At 50.1% G+C, this 13950-nt stretch overlaps 1 long non-coding RNA gene across 1 annotated transcript; it reads left to right on the forward strand.

Annotated features, from left to right (window-relative positions):
- The first annotated feature begins 848 nt into the window (after positions 1 to 848).
- Positions 849 to 5673, forward strand: LOC131421273 (uncharacterized). The gene is made up of 2 exons (XR_009223785.1): positions 849 to 999; positions 5204 to 5673. It is a non-coding gene; the product is annotated as an uncharacterized LOC131421273 (long non-coding RNA).
- The last annotated feature ends 8277 nt before the right edge of the window (positions 5674 to 13950 follow it).

The following is a 13950-nucleotide window of genomic DNA, read 5'->3' on the forward strand; positions in this document are numbered from 1 at the left end:
CCTTAATTCCAACTCTCAGTTATGAGGAGCGACTTTTATGCACCAGGCCCCACGGTAGGCGCTGTCTGTACATTGTCTTGTTTTACCCTCCCAACAACCCTGCAAGAATTCTTCTCTCTTCATTTTACCATGGGGACACTGTGGCTCCGACAGGTGGAATGACTTGTCACAAGTCACCAATGACTGTCTGATAGAGGCAGGACCTGAAGTCAGCTGTCGGACTCCATCGTGTCAGGCACTGTGTGCGTTTAAACCACTTTTTGTTTTTAATGAGGTGAAATTCACACAACATAAATTAACCATTTTAAAGAGAATAATTTGGTGGTATTTAGCATATTTACGACGTGTGCCATCACCACCTCTAACTAGTTCCGGAGCATTTTCATCACCCCAGAATAAAACCCCCTACCCACTGAGCAGTTGCTTCCCCTTCTGTCCTATCCGCAGCCCCTGGCTGCCACCAACCTGCTTTCTGTCTCTACAAATTTACCTATTTTGAACATTTCGTACAAATAGAATCCTTTTGTGTCAGCCTCCTTCAGTTAGGTTTCAAGGTTCATCCATGTTGTAGCATGTATCAATATTTCATTCCTTTTTAGGACTGAGTAATATTCCACAGTGTGGATAGAGCACAGTTTCTTTACCCGTTCCTCCACTGATGGACATTTGGGTTGTTTCCACCTTTCAGCCACTGAGAATAGTGCTGCTATGAACACATGTGTCCTTATATTTGTCTGAGTCTCTCTTTTGAATTCTTTTGGGTATATACCTGAGAGTGGTGTTGCTGGGTCGTATGGAATTCTATGCTTAACTTTTTGAGGAACCACAAAACTGTTTTACACAGCGGCTGCACCATTTACATCCCCACCAGCAAGGCACCAGGGGTCCCATTTCTCCACATCTTTGCCAACCCTTCAAATGACTCCACACGATCTCATTCAATCCCTCTGGTAACCCAGTGAAGCGGACGACATCACGCCATCTCACAGAGGAGGAAAGGTAAGCTCGGAAAAGGGAGGGACTTGCTCAAGGTCATTGAGTGGAGAAGCTGCAGATTCCAACTCAGACCCGTCGGAATCCCAAAGCTCTCGCACACCACCCACCAGCCCGCTCCTGAGGAAGCCCTAAGAACCGACCCCTGGATGATCGGCCCCCGGAAAGCCAGCTCTGTCCTGGTGCAGTCAGACCCACTGTTTGGGATTCCCAAGTGCCCGACATCCAGGGCCCTCCCTGCACCCTGGAGTGAGAGCACACAGCCCTCGTCTTCCACGACGCTCTTGGGGAAGATAAGCTGCTGGCGCTGGTGCATCTGGGGGTGACTGGCAAGGACGGAGCTTCAGGCCTGGTGATCAATCCACGTCCTACCCCTGGGCTTCTCCCCAGCGGCTTGGGGAGGAGGCCAACAGAAGATCCTGAGGGGGTGGCATCCTTTCAGGGGGGCGAGGCCCTGGGGTGGGCTGTGAACTGGCTGAGAACTGTCCCACTCAGGCTGGGAGACCCCCTCGGTCCAGACACTTGTACCCCCTGAGGGAGACTCTCTGGTCTGAGGGTTTGAGGAGCCTGGAGTCTGCAGGACCTTGCTAAGAACGACAGTTTAGGGAGCACCTACTGTGCGCTGGACACAGCACTTTGCCCTCTGCTTCCTGTGCAGACATCATGATTGTGCACGGTCAGATCACACTTCCTGACTCACAGATTGGGGGGTAACTTCTCAAGCACAGTAATGGGGATTTGAACTCACTCTAGCTTCCAACGCCCCCTGGGTATCGTTGCTTCCCTGCCAGCCTGGCTCCCTCCTACCCTGTGGCCCGCAGCGCTGAGCCTTCTTTAGCTCACTCTGAGGGCAAGGACAACCCTCAGACAGCCCTGGCTCCTCTTGGCGCCAACCCCCTCCACGCCCCCAGCCCCTGCACGTGCCTTCCCCTCTCGGAAAGGCCTCTGCTCTCCCTGGTGGCCTCAGCCCACGGGACCCTCCCTCCTGGTGCCCCTGCCCCAGCATCCGCTCCCTGTGACTGTCATCAGGCCCTAACCTTGCACGCTGCCTCTTCTTTGAGGGTCCTGCCTCTGGCTAGATGGTCAACTCCCTGCTGGGGGCAGAAGGTGGGGAGAGCCGGGAGGAAACGATCATGGTGAGGCTCCCCAGGTGTGACCCCGAAGCCTAGGGTGGGGGTGCGCTGCTGGATGTAGTGGAGGCAAGCGGCTTTTCGAGGCTGGACCCCCAAGAGCAGAAGAGGAATGATGAGGGGCCTGGACTTGGTGTCAGAACTTCATGGGTTCCTGTCCCAGGCTCTGCTGCTCACCAGCTGTGTGATCCTGGACGAATGGTTTTGCCTCTCTGAGCCTCCGTTTCCTCATTTATTAAGGCGAGATCCCCTTTGCCACCTCACCAGGCTGTTGGGGGACTACGGGAGGCTATGGTATCACTGCCCGGTGTGCCCTGCACCTCCATCAGCTCCTCTAGTCTCCCCCAGTCTTGCTGATGGGGAGACTGAGGGGTGGGGTGGTCACGGGGAAGCCAGACCGGCTTCTTGACCCCGCCCTGGGCCACAGCAGGCACTCAGAAGGTGCTCCAGAGTTGCGAAGGCAGAAGGCACGCCGGAGCAGAGCGCGTGAGGGTGGCACCGTGACGCTCAGAGGCGGTGGGCAGGAGGGCAGTTCCCCCCAGCGCCTGCCAAGGGCAGGGCTGCGGGCTGCGGTGACAGCGAGGCACCTCCTGACTCAGCCACCGTGGGGGGCCTGCGTGGGAACTCCCCTGGGCCTCTCGACCCACAGTCGGGGCGCCCGTGGGGGCGGGGTTGTCACGTGGCTGCTCCCTCAGTGCCGCGGAGCCAGGACGTGGGCGAGGCCTCCCTCCGCCAGGGAGCTCGCAGTGCTGCCATCACAGCCGGGGGTTGGGGGTGGGGCATGTGTTTTGTGAGGTATGAGAAACGACTCTTGGCTCTTTCGGCTTCAGACACAGCAGCCAACTGACCCTCGGGTCATCCCCAGTAAGAAGTTTCTGCTGCTTCTTGCATACTCCTGGGACAGGAGTCTCACTACTTGTCCCACGTGGGGTCAGCCCTGGCTTTAGTTCTTTCTTGGACTGAGACAGAGGCTTCCTCTCTGTGACATCTCCCCATCAGATTCAGTTCTGCCCTGGGGAGCCACTGGCCTTTTGTTTTATTTTCTTATTATTTTTTAACTGCAGGGAGGTGGAGGGGTATGGAGGTTAGGACAACTGTGCCTTCAAATACCGGCTCCCTTCCTCTCCAGCACTCGGACTTTGGGCGAGGGGGGTCTCACGTGTGAGCCTCTGCTTTGTCATTTGTAGAATGGGAATCAGTAGGACTCCCTCCTGAGTTTACTGTGAGGATTGAAAGAGAAGATGTAAAGCCAAGGCTGTGTGCAGGGCTTGGCACACAGTAGGCGCTCAATGAGCAGCACTGTTGTTCAAATTAATTCTCGTTTCTTTCCACATGACAATCCCTTAAAGTATTTACAGTTTTCAAGTGCCCCCAAATCTCTGTCTCTAAACACCTTCCCACGACTTCCCTGGTTCCAGAGGCCCCCACCCCCTCGCCCCGTGGTGCGTGCGTGAGTACACGTGCGTGTGTGTGCACAAGTGTAGGCATCGCCGTCACGACTCTGGGGCTCCGCCCCCGGCAGAGGTTTCCTGGCACGTCCCTCGCACTCCCTGCCTGAGCCTACTTCTCTGGAGTTTGCTGCGTTTTGTTATTAGCGTGGCCTCGGGCTTTGAAAGCAAATTTCATTACAGAAGTGACAGCTGGCAGCCCTCGCGAGTGCCTTTTTGCTTTGAAATGGGTGATACAGAGCTCTGACTAAGGAGGGCTCTATTAGCCTCTGAAAGGCAGTCCCTGGCTCGGGGGCGTCAGCGTGGGTACTGGCAGACCATGCTGGGGGTTCATTCTAAGTCCTGAGAGTGTTCTAACTTCCCCGCCAGTGCTGGGCTGTTTTCACCCTAGGTGTAAGCTGGAAGATGCCATTTAGGATTTTAATTCTGTCCTGATACTGAGTCACGTCCCCAAAAGGCCTTGTTAGAGGATCAGCCAGTGGGGGAACTGAGTTTGCTCTCCTGCTGAGAGATGCAAACTTGATCACCTTGCCCAGTCGGTGTATCCTCCTGAGCCCCTGTTTTCTTATCTGGGAAAGGGGAAGAATGCTACTTCCCACTCAGGCTCTTCAGAGGGCTCAAAGGAGAAAAGAAGTGAGGGCATGTCCGCCTGCAAATTATCCACAGGACTGCTGCGCTAGGTCAGGTTCGCGGGGGCGGGAGGGTCTTCAGCCGGGATGGCCCACGTGGCAGGCTGGCGAGAGTCAAGCCGGGGCCGAGGCTTCCCGCAAGGAGGATTTGTCACGCCATTATCTGAGACTTGTTGTCACCGCTGGCAGCAGAGCTTCAGGAGCAGGGGCTCTGCATTCATTGTCGGGAGCCCCAGTGCAGTGCTTACGAACAACAGAAAGGCTCCTGGCGGCTTCAGCAGCCCCACCCGGCAGGTGGGTTCATGTCCCAGCAGGTGTCACACTGAGTTTCCTCCCCGCCGGCTCGTCAGTGGTGCTTCCCTGGCCTCAGCCTTTTGTTGGTCACGTAACGGAGATGGATTTCAGGGACCAGGAAATATTGATTAAATCGCATTTCTAAATTACTCTGCTGTCTTCTTCAAAACATTGATGGTGGTTTTCTGGGAAGGTCCCTGCCAACAGAGAGCTTTTCACTTCAGAGACCAGGCTCTGTTCCCCTTTGTGTAACTCAGGGGCCTGCTCATGGTGGTGCTCAAGAAATGCTACTGAATGAACAGATAGATGGATGATGGAGGGATGGAGGGAGAGAGGGAAGGAGGGAGGACGGAAAGGAGGGAGGAAATGATAGATGAATGGAGAGATGGAGAAATGGATGGATGGATGGAAGGCAGGATGGAAGGATAGAGGGATGACGAATGGATAGATGGATGGATAGAAGGATGATGAATGGAAGGAGGAATGTAGGGATGATGGATAGAGGGAAGGAAGATGGATAGAAGGAGGGATAGAAGGGCAGAGGGATGATGAATGGCTAGATGGATGGATGGATAGAAGGAGGGAGGTAGGGATGATGGTTGGAAGGAGGGAAGAAGGGTGGAGGGATTATGGCTGGCTGGATGGCTGGATGGAGATTCAATTCACAGAAGAGGCCATGCTTTCTTTATTTTTTTGCCCTCGTCTTCAGGAAGAAGCAACACTCTTGTATGCATGCATCATTAGCTTAACAAATGTTTACTGAGCATCTACTATATGCTGGGAAATCGGGACACAGCAATAAAGGCAACACCATTCCTGCCTTCAAGGAGCTGATAGCCCTGTGGAGAGGAGATCTGCTGAATTCGACTACAGATGAGGCTACATGGTACACAGTAGCAGCCTTGCTCAGTGGAGGTGCCCAGTGCAGCCAGAGGGCCATCGGAGAAGGCTCCTGGAGGATGGGGAGTCAGCTGGACCTCACGCAGTGCACATTCAAGAACGTTCCTTCACAAATGGTCTTGGCTCAGCTCTTAACCTCTATATTTCTTCTCGATTGTATTTCTTACCAGGATCTCACTCTTTTCTGTTTGTTTCTGTGTGTTTTATGAAAACGTTTTTATAACTTGTTATGATACCCCCTGGCCTCCGTAGGGAATAAATTGTTATCTTTGACTACTCCCAGGGGCGCACATGCCTGGGAGTCGAGAAGCCTGTTTAAGTGTCAGCTCTGCCACTGACTTGCTGTGTAGCCTTGAGCAGGAGGCTCTCCCTGCCCAGCCTCAGTTTTCTCACCTGTAAAATGACCCAGTAAACCCTAAAGTGTTTTCTACAAGGTCTGCTCCTGAGTTGGGGTTGGCCTCTCTGACTTCTAAGAGAGGCTTTCTCTGAGTCACACTGGGCCTTTCCAATCACATAACCATTGCAGCCCCTTCATGGCCTCAGGCTTGTGGCTCTGTGGACCTTGGGCCAAGCCAGGGTGAGATGTTAAAAACCTGCAGTGCAGGGCAGGGAAGAGCACTGGACAAGGAGTCCACATGCAGGGGTTCCATTGCTAATTCTGCATTGACCCTCCAGAAAACGTCTACACATTCCTTACACCCAAACCAGACATCACCTCCTCTGGGAAGCCTTCCGGGATCACTTCTTGTCCAATCACCTCAACACCCCCCGCAGGGCCTCCACTCTCTCCGCTGCTTCCACCCACCTCAGGCTGACCTCCAGCCTGGCACTTGTCACCCCCTATGCACTCCCAGCCTTGTGAGGGCGAAGGCCATGTCTTTTTCAGCTCTGGCAAAGTCTAGCACAAGGTCTGGAATCTAACAGGGGCTTAGTCAGGTTGTTGAACGAACAAAAGACCAAATGATTGGATGAATTAAATAATGAGCCCATGATCTCTAACTGGAAATCCACCCCACCTCCTCTCCAAGGCTCCTCTGTGTGTAAAGGGTTGGACTGGATGATCTGGGGTCTCTTTTAGTTCTAAAATTCTATGATTTGATTTAAATTTGTCAAGCTGAGACATCCCTAGCCCCTGGGCTTCCCTTACACACACACACACACACACACACCAGCTGCCCAGCACCCGTCTCCCTGGCCTCTCGGGTTTGGTGGGTAACTCTCTATGTGACGAAACTCTTTATTTGACAGATGGCAGTGTGGGTGTGGGCTCCACGGGAAGTCATCAGCTCTCCGTGGGGTGGGACTGCCTTTTCTCTTCCTTGTGTCTTCTCTTCCTTGGCTCTGTGTGTCACCCCCCACCCACCCCCAGGCCTTGGGATGGGTTCCCGTATAAGTGAAGACTGACAGGGGTTGTGAAGGGAGCAAACGGTTCAGAAAAATAAATCAGGAGAGGCTTCCTGGAGGAGACAGCATTTGAGATTGGCCTCGAGGCAAGGAGGCCTTGAATGCCAGAGTGAGGAGTGTACGGGTACTTTTTAGCCACAGCAGACTTTTTGAGCTGGGGAAGAGCTTGACCAGAGCTGCAGTCTGGAAAGACAAATCTGGCAGCATGCTCGGGGTTAAATTGGGTGGGGGGTGAGTCTGGAGGTGGAAGAAATAGCAGCTAGGGGGCTGTCTCAAGGGGTTCAGGTGAGAAGCCATGAGCGATGAGTTTGATTATTTTCCTAATTGTGGTTATTTAAGCAAACCTTGTCTGGACCTGCTGACTTAGTACCTGCTTTTGAGTTGAGGTCTGGCAGGTGGGCCCTGGGCTTGCAGCCTCTGCCTGTTCTGCAAAGGTTCAGTCTATTTCAGCAGAAAAGCCGTCAGTGCCGTGGGCTCTGAGGACACTGGACAACAGCCAAGGCCAGTGGCTGCCAGGCTGCGAGCCTGCCTTCTGGGCCGAGGCTTTCATTCCGTCACGCTGCGTGAGCACCCCAGATCCCCGTCACCAGGCTGGGGCTACATCCTCACTCCCGTCTCTCGGTGTGCTCGTCATCTACGGGGAAACAGGGTGATTTTAAGATCCTGATGCCATGCTGGCCATGGGTGGGCGGCGTCTCCAGGAACCCCTCGCTCAGCTGGGATCTGTAACTGGGCAGCCGTCACCCAGAGGAAGCCCAAATCTTCAACCGTCTCCCTGTCCCCAGCTGCAAAACTCTTATCCACCCTCTTCCAGCCAACGGGCCCCTGGGGGCTTCGGAGACATTGGAGGGGCAGGAGAAGAACCCTGGGGGCCAAGAGTGACTTAGCCTCCCACCCAGGGTCAGTTATTTTAGGAGACATCACTACAGAACATTTCCCAAAGGCACCTTGGTGATGCCCACATCTGGCAGCCTGAACTTCAAGGTCCGGCCAGCCCCCTTTTTTCCCCACTTTCAAAATAACTTATTTCACCAGGTTTCCCACTCCTTGTCTATTTTAACCCCAAAACGAATAAAATCCAACTCAGACTTGCTTGGTCCTGCTGCCCAGTGGGGCCTGTGCTGGGGCCTTCCGGGTGTTGGCACAGATGATCCTTGTACAGCCATTCCAGCAGAAAGATGAGGAGACAGAGCTTTGGAGCAGTGGAGTGACTTGCCTGGGGGCTGGTGCCCTGGAAGAGGGGAGCTGGGGCTTGAACCCAGAGCCCATGACTCTCACCACCACGCCCTGCTATTTCCTTTTCCCTTTCTGCTCTAGGCACTCATGTTGAACTGCTGACCCCTTCTCGTGGAGGAGTTGAAACACTAATTGTTTAACAAAGCTAAGGATTTTTTTGTGTGTATAATCACTCTCCTGCTCCAGAACCTTCCATAGCTCCCTGCTGCCTTGATGATTAAGCATGAAGTCTTCAGCCTGGCCTTTTGGAGCCTCCAGAGAAGGTCCACCAGGCCCACACACATGCCCAGGTTCCAGCCCCACTGGCCGTGACCTGTCTGCCTGTCACAGACGGGTACAAATACCACTCCTTCCATGACTCCTTCAGAACCATTCTTGACAAACTCATCCCCCTTCTCCGAATCCTTGGTGGCACCATTCGCATGCCACCGAGAGTGAAGGACTCGCTAAGCACACGTCATAACCTTCTGTGTGACTCCTCTGAGGCAGACGAGACACAGCCGGGCAGAGAGAGAAAAGGGTGAGCCAGACCTGAGCCATCTTTGCCCCAAACCCCCGAGGACTGTGTACCGCTGAGCCAGCCCTCACCCTGCCTGCCCTTCTGGTGGCCTGGCTCTCCCACCTGGCCTTTCCCTTGCCTGGTACCTTGTACCATATGCCAGCTACTGTGCTTTCCTTGTCCGACGTCACTTCACCTTCACAACAACCTGGGGGAGGGAGATATTCCTGGTCCCATTTTACAGATGAGGAAACTGAGACCAAGACAGGCCATTTGACTTGTCCAAAGTGACCTACCCAAAGTCTCATAGCTAAAGAGACAGAACAAGGATTCGTTCATTCATTCATTCAACAATATTCACTGGGTCCTAATGTGTGCTGAATAAAACGGTGTGGCCCCTGCTTTCCTGAAACTGATGTTCCAGAGCCTGGGCCTGGACCCCCAGGAGAGCACAGGGGTCTGTTCTGAGGCTGGGAGACGAAGGGACCACATGGCTCCTCGGATCTGCCTGGCTTCTTCTGGTGATGTATGGAGATTCATGCTTTCTTTCCATGTTTCAGGCACTTGATCCATCACGCTGTCTGGCATTCAGGGTTGCGAGTGGTTTGGGCTGAAATCCGATGAGCCGTCTTTCCTCCCCTTTAATCTCTAAAATGAGAACCGAAGGACTGTTGATCACTTTCATGAGCTGCAGGAGATGATGGCAGCCTGATGGGGCTGTAATTTCCCAAGCCCCTGTCTTCTCTGCCGTCCTGCAAATTAATGGGCCAGGGTTGTTTACCTTCAGGGACTGCACTCCATCATCCCGGGATGCAGCCTCTGCTGGCTCCCTTCTCATTCGCTCCTCCGCCTCCCAAGTCAGAGACTGGTGGCAAGAGCAGAGTCAAGAGACTTCTGTGGGTCCCTGGAGGAAGCCAGCCTGGTGCCGGCAGCCAGGCCAACGGCTTCCATTTGTGCGGGCATCAGTGTAGCCGGAGGTGGAGAGGTCAGAGAGGGTCACACTGGGCTCCCACTGCCAGGCTTTCTGAGGGTTAATGACTGGAGTGGGGGACGGAGGGTGGGGGGATAACTGTCTCCAGAATCTGCTCCCCAGTTTGCTGGAGGTAGGGAGAGAATTAAGAAATATCAGCAGTGGGTTTATTATAAGTCATATACTGGGCTACACCCTTTACAGATCCTATCTCACTTAACCTCAAAAAATTTTATGAAGGGGACATTCTTGACTCACTTTTACAGACAAGGAAGCCGAGACTCAGAGTTCAAATGCCTTGCCAAGGTCAGACAGTGGCAGAGCTTGGATTTGGACCCAGAGCTGAGATTCAGCCTGTGATCTTTCCACTGTCCTGCTAAGGAGGTCGAGAAGCTTTGGGCTTGATTCACACATATCAAAGTCACAAGAGACTGATGTACAAACCAGAAAGTGGGATTATTCGTTTACTGAATTGATATAACTTCTCCAGGGTCTGGAATATTCCTACCCATTATGGTAGAGTTAGTCATCCACTGGTTTTCAGTGGGCACAAAAGCAGAGGAAGCAAAGTTACACATTCTTGGGGGATATTTCACAGAGGCCACAGAAAAGTCTGGTAACTTCTCGAAACCCCAGGTATGAGGCTCCTAAGTGGTTTGATAGGTGCTTCCATCAGCTGCTAGAAGAACACTGATAAATCTTCTCTCTTTGGCCTCCATTTTTTTCTCTCTAGATTCCTTCTAGACCATCACCTGGTTATTTATTGCCTTGTAACAAAACAACCCAAAAGTTAGTGATGTAAAATACCCACCATTTTGTTGCCTGCACAAATTCTGTGGACCAGGAATTTGGACGGGACACAGAGAGGATGCTGTCTCCATGACGTCTGGGGCCTCAGCTGAGAACGCCCAAAGGCTGGGGATGACTCAAATGGCTGGGGACTGGAATCTTCTGGAAGCTTCTTTACTCATGTCTGGTATCCGGGCTGTTTGGAGCTCTCTCTTTCTATGTGGTCTCAGGGTCTCACCACATGGTCGCACCACTGTAGCTTCAAGTGTCAGGAGAGTCCTCCTACAAATCACGGCGGCACAGGGCTCCAGGAGCAGGAGTTCTCTCAAGTAAGGCAGAAGCCACCTTGCCTTCCATGAGTCATCCTCAGAAGTCACACGGCACCACTTCTGCCCGACTCTATGGGTGGAAGCCATTAAAAGTCCACCCAGATTCAAGGGGAGAGGATACAGACCCATCTCTTGAAAGAAAGAATGTCAAAGAATTTGCAGCCATGTTGCAAAACCACTATAATCGCATACATTGTTTGCACATTCTTTTTTCAGAAAAAACACAGCTGAATTAATCCATATGTAGCCTTCCTTTCCAAGATCCGACCTCACTTTCCCAAGGTGATAGTTAATAGAAAGTAGCGATTATTCAGCACTTACTGTGGGCTGGTGGCTGCACTAACTCCACATGAGGAATATGTCATCATGTTCCCATTTTATAGATAGGAAACCCAGGCTTCCGGCAGGCTGGATGTCGCCCCAGTCACCCAGCGGGGAAGCGTCAGGGGGAAGATCCACGCCAGAGCTCCGTCTCCAGAGCCCACGCCCTTAACACCCCACAATGCCTGTGAGTCCACTTGGCCCAGGTTTATTGTCAAGATTTGGCTATTTCCCCAAATCTTCCCATATCACTGATGCCCTCCGCATCTATTACGAGTGGATTCCTCCTGCTCTCACTCCCAGAGGGAAACCTGTCTCCACGCTCCAGGGACACCTAGTTCTCCTCTAGTTCTGGAAACAGCTGGTGTACGTTTGACAGCATGTCGGATGGTTTCACTATAAATGTGCACTATGAAGCTGCAACAATTCATATTGGGAAAAACCCAAATTTATTTTCAGCTGGGAAATGGATAAACAAACTGTGATACATCCATACAGTGAAATGTCATTTAGCAATAAAAAGGAATGAACTCCCAATACTTACAACAACATGGATGAAATTGTTGTTTCAGATGCGTTGTGCTGAGAGAAGCCAGACTCAAGACTACATACTGTATGATTCCATTTATATGACGTTCTGGAAGAGGCAGAACTGTAGAGACAGAAAACAGATCAGGACCTAGGGGTGGGGTGGGAGTTGACTACTAAAGGGCATGGATACAATGGAATATTATTCAACCTTAAAAAGGATGGAAATCCTGTCACATACTATAACATGGATGAACCTTGAGGACATTATGCTAAGTGAAATAAGCCAGTCACAAAAAGACAAATACTGTGTGATCTCATTTACATGAGGTGTCTAGAGTAGTCAAATTCATAGACAGAAAGCAGAATGGCCGTTGCCAGGGCCTGGGGGAGGGAGAATGGGGAGTTGTTGTTTAATGATACATAGTTTCAGTTTTGCAAAGTGTAAAAATCCTGGCAATCCATTGTATAACAATGTGAATATACTTAACACTTCTGAACTGTATACTTAAAAATGGTTAAGATGGTAAATTTCATGTTATGTGAGGTTTTTTTTTTTTCTAACCACAATTTAAAATAAAAAAATTAATTTTAAAAAGGCATGAAAGAAGTTTTTTGGGGGTGATGGAACTATTCTATGTTTTAGTCATGATGGTGATTTCCCTACTGTATGTGTTTATCAAACTTGTTAAACTGCACGAAGAAGGGAGAATTTTACAGTATGTAAATTGTATCTCAATAAACCTGACTTGAACAAAAACAAAAACAAAACATGGTTTTGGCACAGAAATAGTCCAGTCAATTGTTCAACACGTATTTCTTGAGTACTTACTAGCTGCCAGTCACTATTCTAGACACTGGAGGTACCAGCGCAACTTTCATGGTGTTTACATTTTTCTGAGACTGTAATAAAATGTAATGACCAGATAGACTAATGGAGTAAAAGAGATAGTCCAGAAATAGACACATATACATCTATATACATCCATATCTATATAGAAATATATATGTATATGAATTTAATAATGGATAAAGATGGTATTCCAAATTATAGAGGAAAAATGGATTATTTAATAATTTCTAACTTTATACTATATCCCTAAATAAATTCCATATAAAATTGAAATATAAAAAAAAATTAATGTTTAAAATGTAGAAACTACAAAGAATAATGAAAATATAAATATTTATGTAATCTCGGCCTGGGGAAGAGCTTTCTAAGCGTGATACTACAGGCGAATGCATGAAAGAAAAGATTAATAGATTTGACTAAGTATAAATAGAAAAGGCTGACATCAAAAACACCATAAATAAATTAAATGTCAAACCATAATGAGAAAATATGATTTGCAGCATGTTGTAGGGCAAGGATTAATATCCTTAGTGCATAATGTGGTGTTATGAATTGATAAGAAAAAGGTGAATATTGTAATAAAAATGGGTAAAGGACATATGATCTAACATTTTAATTATTTTAGCTTTATATTTCAACGATTCACAAAACAAGTAATAAACATGATGGCCAAAAAACATAAGAAATATATTCAGCATCAATAAAAATCAAGAAAATGCAAAAGAAGATAAGGTATAATTTTTTCTGTCAAACTGAGAACAAAGTTCTAAATGATAATACTCAGTGTTATTGAGCTTTGGGAACTAGACGTTTCCATGCCCTTCTAGTAGGAGCGTAACTTGGCACAAACTTTCTGGAAGACAGTGGAACAACACATGTCAAAAGCCTTTAGGACAGTTCATGTGCATATTGCCTGTCATCTCCATTCCCTCCTCTCCCCGTTTCTGCTCTGTGATGCTAGGACCAGACGTCTGCAAACTACGTTTCCCAGACACCTTGCTGGCTTCTAGTTGGCCAATGGGAGGGAATGGTGGAAATTGGAAGGAGAGAGAAAGGGAGGAAGGAGGTCTTTGGCTTCCAACTGAGGTCTGCATCCTGCCAGCAGCAGCAGCCGTGCCCTTTGTACCCTTGGAGTAGCATCAGCCAGCAGTCTAAGCATCAGGCACATGGTGTTCCCTCAGAGATCAGTTGTGGGCCCTCCTCTCAGAAGTCTGAGCACCAGGTGTGGGTGCTCCCTGGGGAGTTCCTAGCATCGACCTTGCAGTGCCATCCTGTAGGAGTCAGAGCAGGAGCCTTAGAGGGCACCTCCTCCACGGCCCTGAGCTCTGGTTGCACCACCTCTTCCCTTTGGTTCCCCGAGTCCTGGGGATGGTAGCTGCTTCCTGCAGTTACTAATCTCTGAGTCATCTCAGCATCTTTTTGCTTTTCATCTTCCCAACACCACATCATCAATTCCCTATATTGAATCCTCTCTGTTTAAAATAATCACGTTTTTTTGTGTGTGTGAGAGGAAGATTGGCCCTGAACTAACATCTGTTGCCAATCCTCCTCTTTTTGCTGAGGAAGATTGTTCCTGGGCTAACATCCGTGCCCATCTTCCTCCACTTTATATGTGGGACACCTGCCA

The sequence above is a fragment of the Diceros bicornis genome, chromosome 24 (genome assembly GCF_020826845.1).
Source record: "Diceros bicornis minor isolate mBicDic1 chromosome 24, mDicBic1.mat.cur, whole genome shotgun sequence".
Lineage (NCBI taxonomy): Eukaryota > Metazoa > Chordata > Mammalia > Perissodactyla > Rhinocerotidae > Diceros > Diceros bicornis.